Source organism: Ambystoma mexicanum, chromosome 4q (genome assembly GCF_040938575.1).
Source record: "Ambystoma mexicanum isolate Mex_15411 chromosome 4q, UKY_AmexF1_1, whole genome shotgun sequence".
In the NCBI taxonomy this organism is placed as follows: Eukaryota; Metazoa; Chordata; class Amphibia; order Caudata; family Ambystomatidae; genus Ambystoma; species Ambystoma mexicanum.
This window is the reverse complement of record NC_090928.1, coordinates 321007699-321022741: the sequence shown is the minus strand read 5'-3', so window position 1 is coordinate 321022741 and position 15043 is coordinate 321007699. Positions and strand designations below refer to the sequence as shown.

Below are 15043 nucleotides of genomic sequence, written 5' to 3'. Positions count from 1 at the left end.
GAACCCAGATCCGGTCCATCCCCATTCCCATTTAAGCCTCCATAGGGCGCAATGGGAATGGGGAGCATGCTAACAACGGGCCCGTTAATGACGGGCCCGTTGTTAGCATGCTGGGCCGCTCGCGGGGCCCGCTAAGGACGTCTGGTAAAACCAGGCGTCCGGAGCGGGTCCCGCAAGTGGACCTCGTAATGGGGTGGTAAGGGGTTAATGGCTCCGGCACCTTTACCGGCGCCGTTAACCCCTTACCACCCTCCTCGTAATGAGGCCCATTGAGATTAATGAACGATACAGAAAACATTGTGTTGAAAGCAGTAGGGAACCCAATGGAGGGAAACTAACATTCGAGAAGGGCCTGAGCTCGGAAGAGGGTTGACCAAGTGGTGAAAATGCATCACCCAAAGCACAAACAGAAAGGAACGTTTGTTTATTTTGAAACCTCTCAGGTTATTGGACGAAAGAGACCTTTTGTAGAAAAGAGACTTAACCACCGAAGGCCCTGATTGCTGGGAGCGGAATTGTTGGCACGTGCTGGGAAAACTCGAGGGTGTGCTGTGCTCCGAATCCTACCTTCTCCCATGCTGAAAAAGTGGGGAAGGGAGACCCTGACTGCTGCATCCGGACTTATTATTTGTGAACACTTCCTTCTTTCTTAGGAACATTATCCCACACTTCTTTTTGTATTTAGCGTAAGGATTGGCAATAGGTTTTTTACTGGTAGGCCGTTTTTATTTTGACAAGACGCCACTCGGTCTTCCTTATTATTGTTTGATGGTCAAAGCTTGCGTCCATCTCAGATTTAGGTTTAGATAAGGCGTTTCCAACCCGCATATGTTATGTTATGTTATTTTGCATTTATATAGCGCCTTATGTACCATTGGTATGATCTTAAGGCGCTGGTAGGTTGAACGCCCTCGGGAACCGAAGCTCAAGTCAGTAGAGAGAGAGAGTCATAAGGTGCGTGTGAGCACCGGATATGTGTGCAGCAGGTGTGGCATTTGTGTGATAGCTGCTTCTTAGCGGTAGGTGTGGTGGTTGGGAGATCAAGAGTATGTGTTCGTTCTGGCAGGTTGTTATCCAGACCAATTCTGGCTGCGTTAGGAACGCCTAGGCTGGAGGGTGCATAACCAGCTGTGTTTAGTTAGACTGATGGGCAGTATGAGGCAAGTGATGGTATGAGAACAGCTATACCGAACTGTGTCATAGTATCCTGTGTTCTAGTTGAGTGGTGGTTTAAAGAAGAGAGTAAGCGTGGAGATGTGATATGGTGGTTTACCTTAGGTGCTTGAGATCAGGCACACTCCGACCGTTCCATGCACTCCGACCGTCCCATGCACTCCGACTGTTCCATGCACTTCAGATCGTTCCATGCACTTGAATCATTTTGTAAGTGTCCATTCCGTGCCCTCTATCTGTTCCGTGCATTCCATCCGTTGCATGTACTTGCTCAGTTCGGTGCACACTATCAGTTCGATCAGTTCTATGTGTTTCTTCTGATCAATGCACTTCGTTCGATCTATAAATCTATACATGTTATCCCTTCATCATCAGGTCTGCTCATTTCCATGTTATCCGTTCTCCATGCATCATCCATCCCCATACTTGACCCGTTCCATACACCCTGTTTCACCCGTTCCATCCACATACGTCATCCGATCATCCACTTACGTCATTCGTTCATCCACCTGCTTCACCTATAGCACAGGCACCAAGGTCCACAGACCAATGGAAGCAGGGGGGGCGGGATTGGAGGCGGGAGGGAAGGAAGGAGACTTGGGAGGCGTGTGGGGGGTGGCGGCGGGGTCAGCACGGGGCCTCAGGGCCCAAGTACAATCCACAAAAAAGGCAACAGAAGGCAAAAACCAGCCGCAGCACACAGGGGCAACACTCACTAACTCTGATGGAGATGGGGCTGGCAAGCGTTGCTCTGTGGCTATAGCACAGGCACCAAGGTCCACGGACCAATGGGAGCAGGGGGGGTGGGACGGGAGGCAGGAGGGAAGGAAAGAGACTCGGGAGGCGGGCGCGGGGTGGCGGCGGGGTCTGTATGGGTCCTCGGGCCCCAAGTACAATCCACAAATAGGCAACAGAAGGCGAAAACCAGCCGCAGCACACACGGGCAACACTCACCCAGCTCCGATGGAGCTCTGTTGCTATAGCACAGACACCAAAGTCCACGGACCAATAGGAGCTGCGGGGGCGGGAGGGAAGGAAGGACACTCGGGAGGCGGGCCCGGGGTGGCGGCGGGGTCTGCACGGGGCCTCTGGGCCCAAGTACAATCCACAAAAAAGGCAACAGAAGGCAAAAAGCAGCCGCAGCACACAGGGGCAACACTCACCTAGCTCTGATGCATCTAAAAGCAACATAAAAGCATCTAAAAGCAACATATACAAACCAGGACACACAGAATGTAATCGCAAGTTTTAGACAAACTTACCAAGGTAAACTTAGTGCGGCACACTTTCAATGAATATGGCGTAGCAGCAACTGGACTATGGAAGAACAGTGTGATGGGGCATTTGCTACATCGTGTGCAATAGCCCAAAAAGTGAAATCGCCACAAAAAAAGGAAAGGGAAAAAGAGAACAAAAAAGCAGACAAAACTGATACACTAAGTTAAACAACAGTACAGAGTGTGCAAATACTGATTTTACCACTGCATCTGGCTTCCAGTGCGAGATAGGGGGGGTCTGGTGGATTAGGTGCTCCCTCACTCAGCAGGTCTCTACTGGTTCTTTTGACGCCTGGAAGGGTGAGGGCTAAAAAGCTTCTCGATCCTTGGGCTCACACCTCTAACCATAGCAGGTGTAGATAAAGAGAGAACGAGGCGTCTCTTGATGGATGCGAGGAGGGGTATGGCTTGGCTAGCAAGTGGCTTTTCTTTGATTATTTTTTCTACAAAATCTACTTCTGGGGTAGTCTCCCCCATATCAATTTGAAAATGTGCTGCCGCATTGCGTAGCACTGCATTAAATGTGGGTTGATCGTCCAAAGGTGAAGGATCTCTGACAGGTGTAGTCTGTGAAGAGGCCAGGTCCAAAACATCAGGGTTCGTCGACGCCCCTGGGGACTGCCAGGGCTGTGGCTCACATAGCACCTACATAGACCCCTACAGGGTCTTGTAAATCCTCAGTATTTTAGAATTCATCCTCTTCCGTGAGGTCATATGTGTCATATACAGTTTAATAAACACCCTTGAACTGTTATTACTTGTGTCTGTCTTTACTGTTGCTTACACTCACTGTTTCCTAACATATTTATTTTCCTCTCTTTGTAGAGAAGCCTTTATGTGATAACCTGGGAAGTGTCAAGTTTTTAGAAGGGAATAATTTGTATTATTTTATTTATTTCCTATTATTCATTCATAAACGCCAGAGTTTTTATCCATTCATTTTAAAAAAAATAGGATCTTACAAGTAAAACTGGGATCTGACACATTCAGGCATCATTTTGAATTGCCAAGGTGTATTTGACATATACAGGTCAATGACTGTGTCTGAATGAAAATCAGCGGATAGACCGATGAAGCAGACAGAACGGATGAAGCGGACGGAATGACTGCTATGTACCTGTATCCCCATGTTACCCTATCCATCCTGTCGCTTTATATATGTAACCCGCTATGTGCGCCCCCGTCCTGCTCTTGTCCCTGACCGCTAGCGATAAACCACCATATCACATTACTACGCTTACTCTCTCCTATACACCATCATTCAACTAGAACACATCCATGCTATGACACATTCGGCCTAGCTGTTCTCATACTAACATGACCCCACTAACACCTCATCATCCTAATAAAACACAGCTAGTTGAGCACATTCCGACTAGCTTTAGGCATCTCCTCAGGCCTAACACAGCCAGAACTCAGTCTGAGTGTCCACCCTCCAGACTGAACACATTCAACTGACTCCCTCAGCACCACACCTACCGCTATGAAGCAGCTATCATGCAACAACCACACCAGCTGCACACATATCTGGTGCGCCCACGCACCACACCATGCTCTCTCTCTCTACTGACCTGAACTACGGTTCCCGAGGGCATTCAACCTACCAGCGCTTTGAGGTCATACCAATGATACATAAGGCGCTATATAAATGCCAAATAACATAACATAAATCAAATGACAATGAACTGCAGTCCAACAGTTTGGTTATGCTGATGGTATGATTCTTTATTACTCAAACCCCAAGAGACTCTGAGATCAAATAATTATTTCCATTAATATCAAGACTATGCACCTTACCCCAAGCACACAGGCAGTCAAAAAGGCATAATTACTTCATAAACAGGCGATAGCCTAACCTTACAAAACACAACCAAACAAACACCCTTTTGTGTCCTTCATGACAGGCGTCATTGAAAACAAAAGGTGCTTTCATCACCTATATTTCCCCACAGAAGCTAAATTCTCATCTAAGATACACGTCCTTGTGTATTTTCATAGCAAGAGAACTACAAATGTGACATACTCATTTACAAAGTACGGGCTGTGTATTTATAAACATACATTGGAGAGAGAAAAGAAAATCGTGATCGTTTTCCTTTACACCACATGGCCTCGTACTAGTGCAAATGTTCAGTGCAGAGTATAAAAGAAAGACAAAAAACACAATTCTCAGCTATGAGATCAATAATCCCCCAATTTGTTCACAGTAGTTTAAATCATAATGGCATTTACAACAGAAAATGGAGCCAAGCATTCCTCTGTATGTGAACAGTTAACTAAGTTAACTTATACTTGCAAGTATCTCTCTTTCCTCGGCCTAGAGGCGGCAAGCTTCAGATAACCTCTGAGGAGGCCCACGTCAAAGGCCAGCTAGAAGTCCACTGCGAACCCCGGCCGCTCTTCACAGAGTTCCCTTTGGTTGTGCAGCTGAATCGTAAGGCCTAGTTGAATTGCAAAGTGTCCAAGGAAGGCAGCAGAACTCTTATTTTATTAACCAGCGAGCTGCACGTGTCTTTTCCCAGTCCGATAGCACAGCTAGTAGAGCGCTCGCTTTGACATCTGTGCAGGGCCTCCTGACGCAGGTTCGAATCCTGGCAGGGCCAAATTCTTCCTTTCATCCTCCCGAGGTCGGTAAATGAGCACCACAAACCATTGGGCAATAATAAGCAGCGCTCAGATACCTGAGGGTTCGTAGCGCTATATAAATGCCTAATTATTATTATTATTATTAGAGATGAGCCAGCTGAGTTCCAGGATCAGCATCAGGTCACAGAGAAACTCCCAAAAGCGCCCCCTCCTTGATCTGCACTCATCCTTCATAGTTGTTTGTCATAGCATACATTTCTTTGGACATCTGTAGGTAACCATGCAATCAGAGCTATCTCCTAACCTAATGAAAATTAGTTTTGGACACCCGTCACTGCACACCATCATTCACATAATATAGTGTGAAACACGTTTCATTCTCCACACAATGGGCCTCATTATGAGTATGCTTGTCTGGTAACAACGGTGCCGGTAAGCTATCGGCACAATTGTAACTGGTGCGCCATTCTCTGAGTTCTGCGGACAGCCCGGACCGGCATACTTTGTGTTCCCGCTCGCAGACTTTGACGGAATCACTGGCACCGTTATCAACGGTGCCGGTGCTTCCGTCCTCCCGAATTCCCATTCAAGTCCTCTGGGACTCGAATGGAATGGGGAGTTATTTTTACTGGCGCCTTGCTTTGGGGAATTACCGGGACTGCCGGAGCTGTAATGCCCCTGTTATTCCCCAAAGCCAGGCGCCACTAAAAAACACGACTCTGGCAGCAGCCGTGCCATTTTTACCAGCACGTCTACCGCCGTGGTCGTAATGAGGCACAATGTCCCTTAGGACATTCAATCATACGAGAATATAATTGTTTTATACGTTTTACATCCATGGGTTCCGTTCTGACTGTGCTCGCAAGGTTTTGTGCACTATCCTACCTTGGCAAATGTGTGTTGTAGCAGATTCTCTCCTTGCACATTCGATGCAGACCAGTCCCCTTTGTTGAAACGTGTGCCAACAAAGTTTCTGCAACCAATAACAAAACCCGCAGCGTTCCACGGCTAATTCCTCACTGTTTTTCGAAGTTACACTCATGTGACTCTAAATCACCATTCAGTGGGTTTAGGATTTTAGCTATATGAAACCCTGACTTCCACAATATTTGGAACCATGCATCTTTAAGCAAGTTAGACTTTCCCAGTTTATCAATGTCAATAGATGTTAGTACTTTAGTAGGTTGTTAATGACACTTAAATGCATTTTTCAGTATTTGTGTTTATATTTACACATCAAAGTGTTCATATTGCCAACTGTTTCACTGCACACAAACAGCTCTGTTACATTTTATGCCCATGTCATAGCACTGCTTTAATCTTTTACCTTTTGTCCTGGCAGCAGTTTTCCTATACCATGTTTTCATTTATTTATTTATTTATTCATACATTTGTAAAACGCACAAAGCCTGAAGGCAACTAGGCGATAAAACTTAAGGAAATGGTTACAAGTATTTTCAGGCTTACATAACAAAGACATTTTCATAGAAGTGATGGCATTACCGGAGTCTCTTACGTTGCGTGTCAAAGACATACATTCAGAAGATAGTTACAGTTACATTGGTTGAGTATATTTAGAGTTTTTCGTAGTGGCTGTGGGGTCGTCAGCGTAGACGTTGATAGCTGAAGGGCCTAATGTCTATGATAAGAGGTCTGTCCTAAATAGTAGGGTTTTTAAGTTGTTTTTAAGTAGTCGCCTTCCCTACTGTTTGTGTGGTGAGAGAACTCTTTTCTATTGTGTCAGTCTTGTGTGAGTCCATTTGTTTGTCTTTGCCACTTGATTTGTGTTCTAAACATTGTCACATTAGGCAACATGTTATTTTATTTGGGGGGGATGAGGAGCTAGACTACACCTTAACCTCAGTGTTAGAGGTTCAGATAGTTAGCCAGAAGGGGGCGACAGAGCCTGTGGGGGTGCAAATAGAGGTTGAGAAGGAGTGCGAGGAGGGGTGACAGTGTTTGTGGAGGCTGGACGGTGGTCGAGGATGGGCAGGCGGAGTCTGAGGAAAAGGATGTGGCAACCAATCCAGAGGTGATTATTGTGTTAGCTGTAGAGTCACTCAATGAGTACCTGCAGTAGGTAGGCAAGTGCCTTCACATTGGACGTGGCAGGATGGAGGTGGTAATGCAGGAGCAGCAGGGATAGATAGCCACAGGGCCCCAAGGCAGATGAACGGAAGAGGGGAGAGAAGAAGGAGGTCGTAGTGTTGCAGGAAACTGAAGAGCTCCAGGAGGGGGAACCAAAGAGGCTCAGGGTGATCAGAATGGGGCCACTGCAGAAGGGGCAAGGCTGGCTCAGTCTTGCCTCAACAAGGTGTGGGCGGGTCAGAAGACACCCCTAACCATAACATGACCGCCCATTCGGTTGTTGGACAACTTCAGATTGCCAGAGGGTTTATGGCTGTCAGTAGGGAGGCAGGCAGTGTAATATGTAATGTCTGCACAAGACAGTTTATTGGGGTAACCGAAGTAAGCATGACCTGGGCACCTTCTCGTGAGCACTGTAGGCTTTGACAAAATGACGTGCTCAAGGAGTTCACATCACATGCCACAGACCTAGTCAGTGCAGCAAATTCCTCCTGTAGTGTCAGATGACACCACGTCTCATCACTGGTCACACTCTAACAAGCAGGCCCATGCTGCCTGACTCTCGGCTAGCCCAACTGACTTCCAACACCTTCATCTCTGGGCCGGCTCAGCCTGCCCAATGGTACCTTAGGCTAGCAAGGCCGCTTTAACTGTTTCTGGTAGTAGAGTTCAGGATGTAGTGCCATTTAGGCAAGGCCGGTGAGACAGAGTGGCTGGCTCCCTTGGCAGTGGTCGATGGCATGGAGGGGTACATATTCCAGCACCACCCTACCTTCTAGATGACTGAGCAAGATGGTAGTATAAGGGGGGACTTGAAAAACTGTGTGAGTGCAGAAAAAAGCAGAATTGCCTCCACAGGAAGGTAGAGCCATATCAATATAGGCAGAACCTCCAGTTTGTGTGTGTGGTATTAGTGCTCAGAGTGTGACGTCACTGGTTGATGGAGTCAAATTAACTGAAACAGAACCTATAGGTCGCGAGCACCGTACTACCACTCAGAGTGGCTCTGCTCGTTGGTCGAGCCAAATAAATTGAGGCAGTAGCTCCGATTTGTGTGTTGTGACAAGTCAGAGGACATACTTTTCAAGTATCTTTATTCACCTTAAAAGAAAAAGGCCTCACTAACCCTATTGCTAAATGGGGAGCTCCCTTCCTATTAAATTAAATTCAGGTGCTCACCAAAAGTCAAAAGAAAAATAGTCCATAAACTCGCCCTACCACTTAAGCAAATAAATTAAAAGAAATGAAAGTTAGATGGAATGCCCTGCACTCAGTGTTGGATACTATATATCCCCGGGGTTAACAGGAATCTATCCTGGTTTCAGGATTCTTCAGGTTAACAGGTCTCCTTGTTTCACAGTTCCTGGCAGTTTATCAATGTTCCTCAAGTTTCCGCAAGTTCAACAAAAAACAAAGTTGTAAGTTCCAGAAAAAACGAAATGTCCAAAGTTTCTTTAGATGGAGGGATATGTCCCTGATCTTCCCCCACCACATGCTCTCTCCCCACTAGATTCAAGTTTTGGGTGCCCCCGGGCTCCCCTTGTGACTCTTCTTTGCTTTCATTATTGTGCCTCCCTGGTTCTCTTGGGTTTCATTGCACCACACTTTCACTTGGCTTTCTGGGATATCTATAACCCCTTTCTTCCCACTTGTGGTTCGCTAGCTCTTGGTTTTTTGTGACCCTTCTGGAGGTTTATCCACCTGGAGTTTCTCGAGCTCTTGTAATCTTTCTCTTTCTCTCATTCAGTCTTTCTCTCAAGGTCTCTGTGACCCTGTACTTCCCTTAGCTCTCTCTGTTCCCCTCGACCTGGGCAACCCGTCTAACCTCTGCATTGCAGGGTCCATTCCAGTGAGGCTGTGTCTCTACAGCAGTGGTAGAGCTCCTCTTCACCTGATCATTGGACTCTGCTCGTTGTGGCATTCTCTTGCCCTTCTGCATTCTTGTTTTGAGCAGAGGATTTACTCCTCTCTCGGGTCCTGGTTTGGCATTTGTTCGAAAGCACTGATCCCACCACCTTCTCAGGCAAGCTTTGCTTTGGATGGCCTAGGCCTCTCATCTCCAGTACGTTTCTGTATCAGGAGATGGCCTTTTACCTTACTGTTTGCCTCTCTCTCCCTTCGGTGTTTGCCTCTCTCTCCGTGCCACAGCCGACTACACTGTGCAGCGCGTCTCCACCCCTTGCTGAGTTAGTCACGTCAGAGCCTCGCCTCTGGGTGCAGTTCCTCCTCCTCCACTCACGGGTCGTTGGCCCTTTGTTTTCAATAAGAGAGGGCGTAATGTTCACTATAGGTTGTCAAACAGGTGTAAAGTTCATCATTAACTTGACCCAAGCACATAGAGGGATTGCCAGATATTATCTAGCGTATAGGGAGTTCCCCATGGGAATGCGAGTCCTTGTCCCATGAAGGGGGTGCTGGGTCACTCTCCTAGTGATCCCACATTCCCAAACCCCTAGGCAGGGCTTTGCTTAGCAGGCTCACCTCCCTAGCCCCAAAGGCAGTGCCTCCATCCAGGGAAGAAGGGCCGGATCCTCCATATTCATTACAGTGTGCAATAGTAGAACTCAAGGGGCCTCATTACGACCCAGGCGGTAAGTTACCGCCTGGGTCGTACCTTTACCACCATGGCGTAAACTACGTTTACGCCATGGTGGTTGGCGGACTTACCGCCCCATTCCGAGGTTGGCGGGGCGGTAAGTCCCCAATCCCCATTTACCCTTCCCCATTCCCATTTTTGCCCCATAGGGCATAATGGGAGTGGGGAAGGCGTTAATTACGCCACCGTAAATTACGGTGGCGTAATTAACATCAAGGTCCCTTAGCGCCATGGATTTTAACACCTGCTTAAAGCAGGTGTTAAAACCTCCATGGCGCTAAGGGACCTCGGAATCAGGCGGTAAGGGTCGGCGCTGTTTACGCCGCTGTAAAACCCTTACCGCCTGAGTCGTAATGAGGCCCAGAGAGTGGTCCTGCTGATTGGTTGTGCTGAATAAATTGAGGCAGAACCTCCATATTGTGAGTGTGGTACTACATTTTAGTACCACACTCTCACGAGTGGTGGCTTCACTGGATGGTAGAGCTAAATGAGTTCAGATGAAGGACAATCTAAACATTTACTTTTACAATCCAGTCAACCATTACTGTCAGAGTCAAAGTTTCCACCACTTTTCTCCATACTCCTCCATCTACCTGGCTGGCCTAGACACAAATCTTCATTGTATGATGAATATTTTGTCTGGTCATCCAAGAGATTGGCCTGTTGTTACCCCCTGATGTAGTCCTAAATGACAAGATTCTTGTTCATTTTCATGAATGCAAGATCGCTCATGTATGTGTCATTGAGGCCTCTTCTGATGCCTGAACTAATTGCCCCATCAATGCTGAAAACCCATTCACACTGCTCGCTAGTCGGACACACCTTACGCTTTCCACAGCTAACTGAACCAGTACAGATGTTCACACTGAACGCTTGCTATGTCATAATTGCAGTGTAATGTCATCACTACCAATTTGTCATGTGTCAAGAACATAGGCATCAATCTTTTGGATTGCAGGGGGATGCTGAATTCCTACAGGGACCCCAGTGCACACAGCATGCCATACCGGCGTGTGGTCTGTCCCACAGTCCCACGTTTCTGCTCTTTGAAAGCTTATCATGGTGCCGCCTAAACTAGTGTCAGGGGTTGTGAACAATTAGTGTGCATTGTCCGATAAACTTCTTTGCAGTGGTGGAGTCCCACACTGGGTTGCGTATCTCTGAACCTTTGCTCTCACTTCTTGTTCTAGCCAGGTTTTTAAAAGTCCCCTTAGTGCATCTTTACACATGCCTAGCACATCAGCGTGTTGACGTGGCAGTGCCTCGCGTCCCGTATCTCCAAGGGACGCGAGGCACTACAGTACGTTGTGAACATTCCATGTATATGATATGATGGACTTAATTTGTTTAAATTGTTAATTTTTTGTGGTTCATTAGATAAAGCATATTACGTTATGGTTTTTGCCCTGAGGAAGGAGCTAGACTCCGAAATGCATAGGCACTGTTAACCATATGTTTTTGGCAATCAACTTGGATGATGTTGAGCTTACTATGCATATTGATCAACACAATGATCAAACATATTTTGAATATTCATTAAATTGTGAAGAAATACGGGCTGTTGCAAAGACCACATGTAAACCATAGGGAGTGAGCCAATGATAAACAACCTAATTTTCTTTATCGCAGGGATCAATGCCTCTGTGGATCCTACTGTCTAACCCTTCAAAATCAAAACACCAGGTTCCTTGCTGGGGAATTGGAGCAAGTAGGAGGGTTTTCCAGCAATCACAACAGAGTCAGATGGGCAACATCAGAATACTTAAAGACAACAAGGGACTCTTTTGGACATTCTGTGACATTTTCATAAAAGGGAAAAGAAGCATACAAATTGCTCTCAATTCATATGATAGCAGAAAAATAGTTAAATAATCCCCACACGATAAGTAATTACTGTGATATTGTGTTTATGTTCCAAAGAATTAGACAAAACATCAGTGAAACTCAAAATGCAAACAAGTACATATCGGGTTACAAATCAAATGTTCAAATTGTACAAACCCACTTGTAAAGAGACAGTTTAGAATACAAAGCTCTATATGTTTCAGTACCTTTGTAGTATGGGATCTTCTTCAGGGGAAAGTAATAGTACATGGTGGCTATACAGAATGTGTTTTGAATCAGCCAACCTGCGGAGACATTGGAACATGGGGAAGAACATGGGAGGGGAGACAAAAAAGCGAGAGATGAGGTCAGTAGCTTAAATAATGATTACACCAAATCTACTAATCAATCTTCTACCTACCCATATTCAGGCAGTTCAGGTCAGAAAACCCAACCCTTTTGTTGACTGACATCAGGTGACTATTTTCTGAGCTCTGTTGGCAAGAGTCATAGGGGAAGTTGACCCAGTGTCTGGTGAGGGCCATGAAACCAGTGCCTTGAGCAGTGATACACATGCGCATTCATGTTTTGATTATCGTACCCTCACCGTGCTCTAATATCATTCCTCTTTCTTCAGAACATGGGCGTAGAGGCATGGGGTACTGACGTTTGCATATTGTAGTGCTGACTCTTTCCAGGTGGCCTCAGTGAGCCAAAGAGCCATTGGAAACCACACGTTTGTAGAAAGGAAAAGGGCTATACGTATATTGATAAAAACTATACTAAGGTCATCATAGTACACATGGAACGTCTTTTCTGCTATTCTGTGATACGCACAATCACCTCAGCGATGGTGTGCGTGTAGCACTGAGGGGGAAATAAGTTGTCTGTGTGTTGTGAGATCTGCAGGCAAATATCATTTTCTGACAGGGCTCGGGAACATCTGTGAATCAGCAAGATTCCCTGGTGTAATGATGCATGATGGTGGTGCAAATATGCCCATTGCCTGCAGATGAGTTGTGGGAGGCTGCCCTACCCCCCTTCCTTTTCTCAAGCAAGCAGATGATGCCATCTTATGATGGTTCACAGGGAACAGGTGCCCAATTTGCAATCCAGAGTTCCTGGAAGACACTGTGGTAAAACATGCATGCTGATTTTTCACTGTAAAATAACTCCAAACTCTGAATGTTTTGGGAGGGCTGAGATGGGCCTTAATCTCTCTTCCTTCTTAGGTTTCTTTATTTGTACTTTGCAGTAGATGAAGTGGGTGGGTAAAAGGCTAAGGGGTCCTAGCCAATACTGGCATATGCCTAAGGATACCAAATATGTGTTATTTGTATATATACATATAAAACAAAGATGCCACTACCAAGTGTGATATCTCATTTAATTCCATTTTCAACCAGAAGAGGACTGTGATTTTCAAATGATTTTGCTGTGAGTAATCCAAGGGACAGATCATGTTGTGGTGTGAAATGTATGAATGTTTATTTTTACATATTAAGCAATGCCATATTCGATTATTCCAAGAGTGAGTCATGTTTCAAATAGGGAACGTTTTGTGAGCTGAATCACTGCAAGGGACTCTGTGATAGCGCTCAGGGCAATTAAATGACTTACCTGGGATCACACAATTCCATTAAGTGATGTAGATGGGATTGTGACCCACTCTGCAATTTAGGTAGTGGACTACGTGCCTTCTGAGCCCTAGCTGGTCTGAATAGTTTTCACTTTCAAGAGCAGCATTAAAATATTATTTTTTAGAGGTTACTCTTAAACTGTAAAAATCATATAGTAAAGCAACCTTCCAACATTCCTTGCAGTTACATGTTAAGCAAAAAGGGTTTGACTAGCTCTTTGCTTTCCATATTCTGAATACACCCTACTAGTACCACAAGGAAAAACACTGTGAGCTGGGACAATCTCTTGTGTTTTACCACTGAACTTTCAGGTCTTAAAGACACACAACAAAATAAACTATGTGAAAAGGACACCTGCCTATAGCCATTGTTTGCCACAGACTTGAGCTTGCTGTTATGAACTTGATTGAATTGTGTTAATTTCTTTGGGATATGGGTTACACCACTTAATTTTGAGGAAAAGTGTATGTCAAGATAGTCTTATTCATACATGTGAGGAATTACATTATGTTTAGAGTACATAGCTGGAAACTTAAGTTTTCTTGAACCTGGTTGACTGATCATCACTACAGATTTCTATGCATTCACTACTAAATCTCATTTTTCCATGAAATCCATATAAGTCATGATCATGGCCTGAAGGGCTCGGGAGTATGGGCAAAAAGAACAGTGTCATTCGCGTAAGCCAGTACAGGAAACCTGCTATTCCCTACTTTAGGGCAGTCGGCACTGGTCTGTATCAGCTCATCTTGCAGATTGTTGATGTAAAGTGAGAAGAGCAAGGGAGCTAATACACTTCCCTTGTGAATACCTAAGGTGACATTAAAGAATTATGTGCACTGACCACAAGCACTACTCCCCACAAACACCTTGGTGTTATCATAGAAGCGAATCAACAAATTAAGCTGTTCTGGTGGGCAATTTAATGACCCAAGCTTTACCCAGTACACCTTATCAAGGCCACACTCAGGTCCATAAATGCCAGGTAAATGGGTTCCTTTTTAATGTACAGGGAGTTTGCAATTATCAGCTGCAAGGTCAAGGCCATCTCCTGATGTAAACCCCGATTGAACATCGGAAAGGAAGTGATTAGCCTACACCCACTGCTCTAATTTTACAAGTACTATACGGCCAAAGATTTTGCATGGAGAGTCTGTGAGTGAAATCAAATGATAGGGTGCTGGAGAATCCATCAACCCTTTTTTGCAAATCGACTATATGATAGTTAACTTACACAAATGTGGGATTACATTAGAGGTGCTAATTTTGGTGAAGGATTGCCCATAAACCAATTCCTGTCTTGTATAGATCAGCAGATATTGTGTCTGGGCCTCGACATCGGTTTGCTTTTGCTTCATAATAGCATTCTTCACTTCTTCAATTGAAAATACAATAGGAGTGGGAGCAGCAGTCTTATATTTTGTTAAGGCTTAAGATTTCAGTTTCCTGCAGGAGTGGCAGATCATTATATGTTGAGCCAAAATGGTTAACCCAGGATTTTTCTTGATCTAGGATTTCAAGGCCATTCATTGTTTGATTATAGCTAGGGCCCTGGGAAACCAATTGGCAGAACATTTGATTATTCTTATGTGCCTCTGCTTTGACCAACTCCACCCACAATGTCGTATCCAGCTCCTATTTCCTTTGCCGGATCGTTTTATTGTAGTATGCACGTGCAAACATTTTTTCTGGTTTAGTGGGGTAGGATTCTCTACTAGACAGGCTCTATCAGGTTCTATCTGGCTGCAGTATGTTGTTTGTTGAGCCAGCCGCAGGTCGAAGAAGGCCCATTAGTATTACATGCAATCAAAAATAACTCTGAGATATTGGATAACACATCATCAAGATATGAAAGATGT

At 45.3% G+C, this 15043-nt stretch overlaps 1 protein-coding gene across 4 annotated transcripts in view; it reads left to right on the top strand.

Annotated features, from left to right (window-relative positions):
- The window catches only part of RGS7 (regulator of G protein signaling 7), a 2057596-nt gene that overhangs the window by 312816 nt on the left and 1729737 nt on the right, over positions 1 to 15043 (top strand). The window lies entirely within an intron of this gene.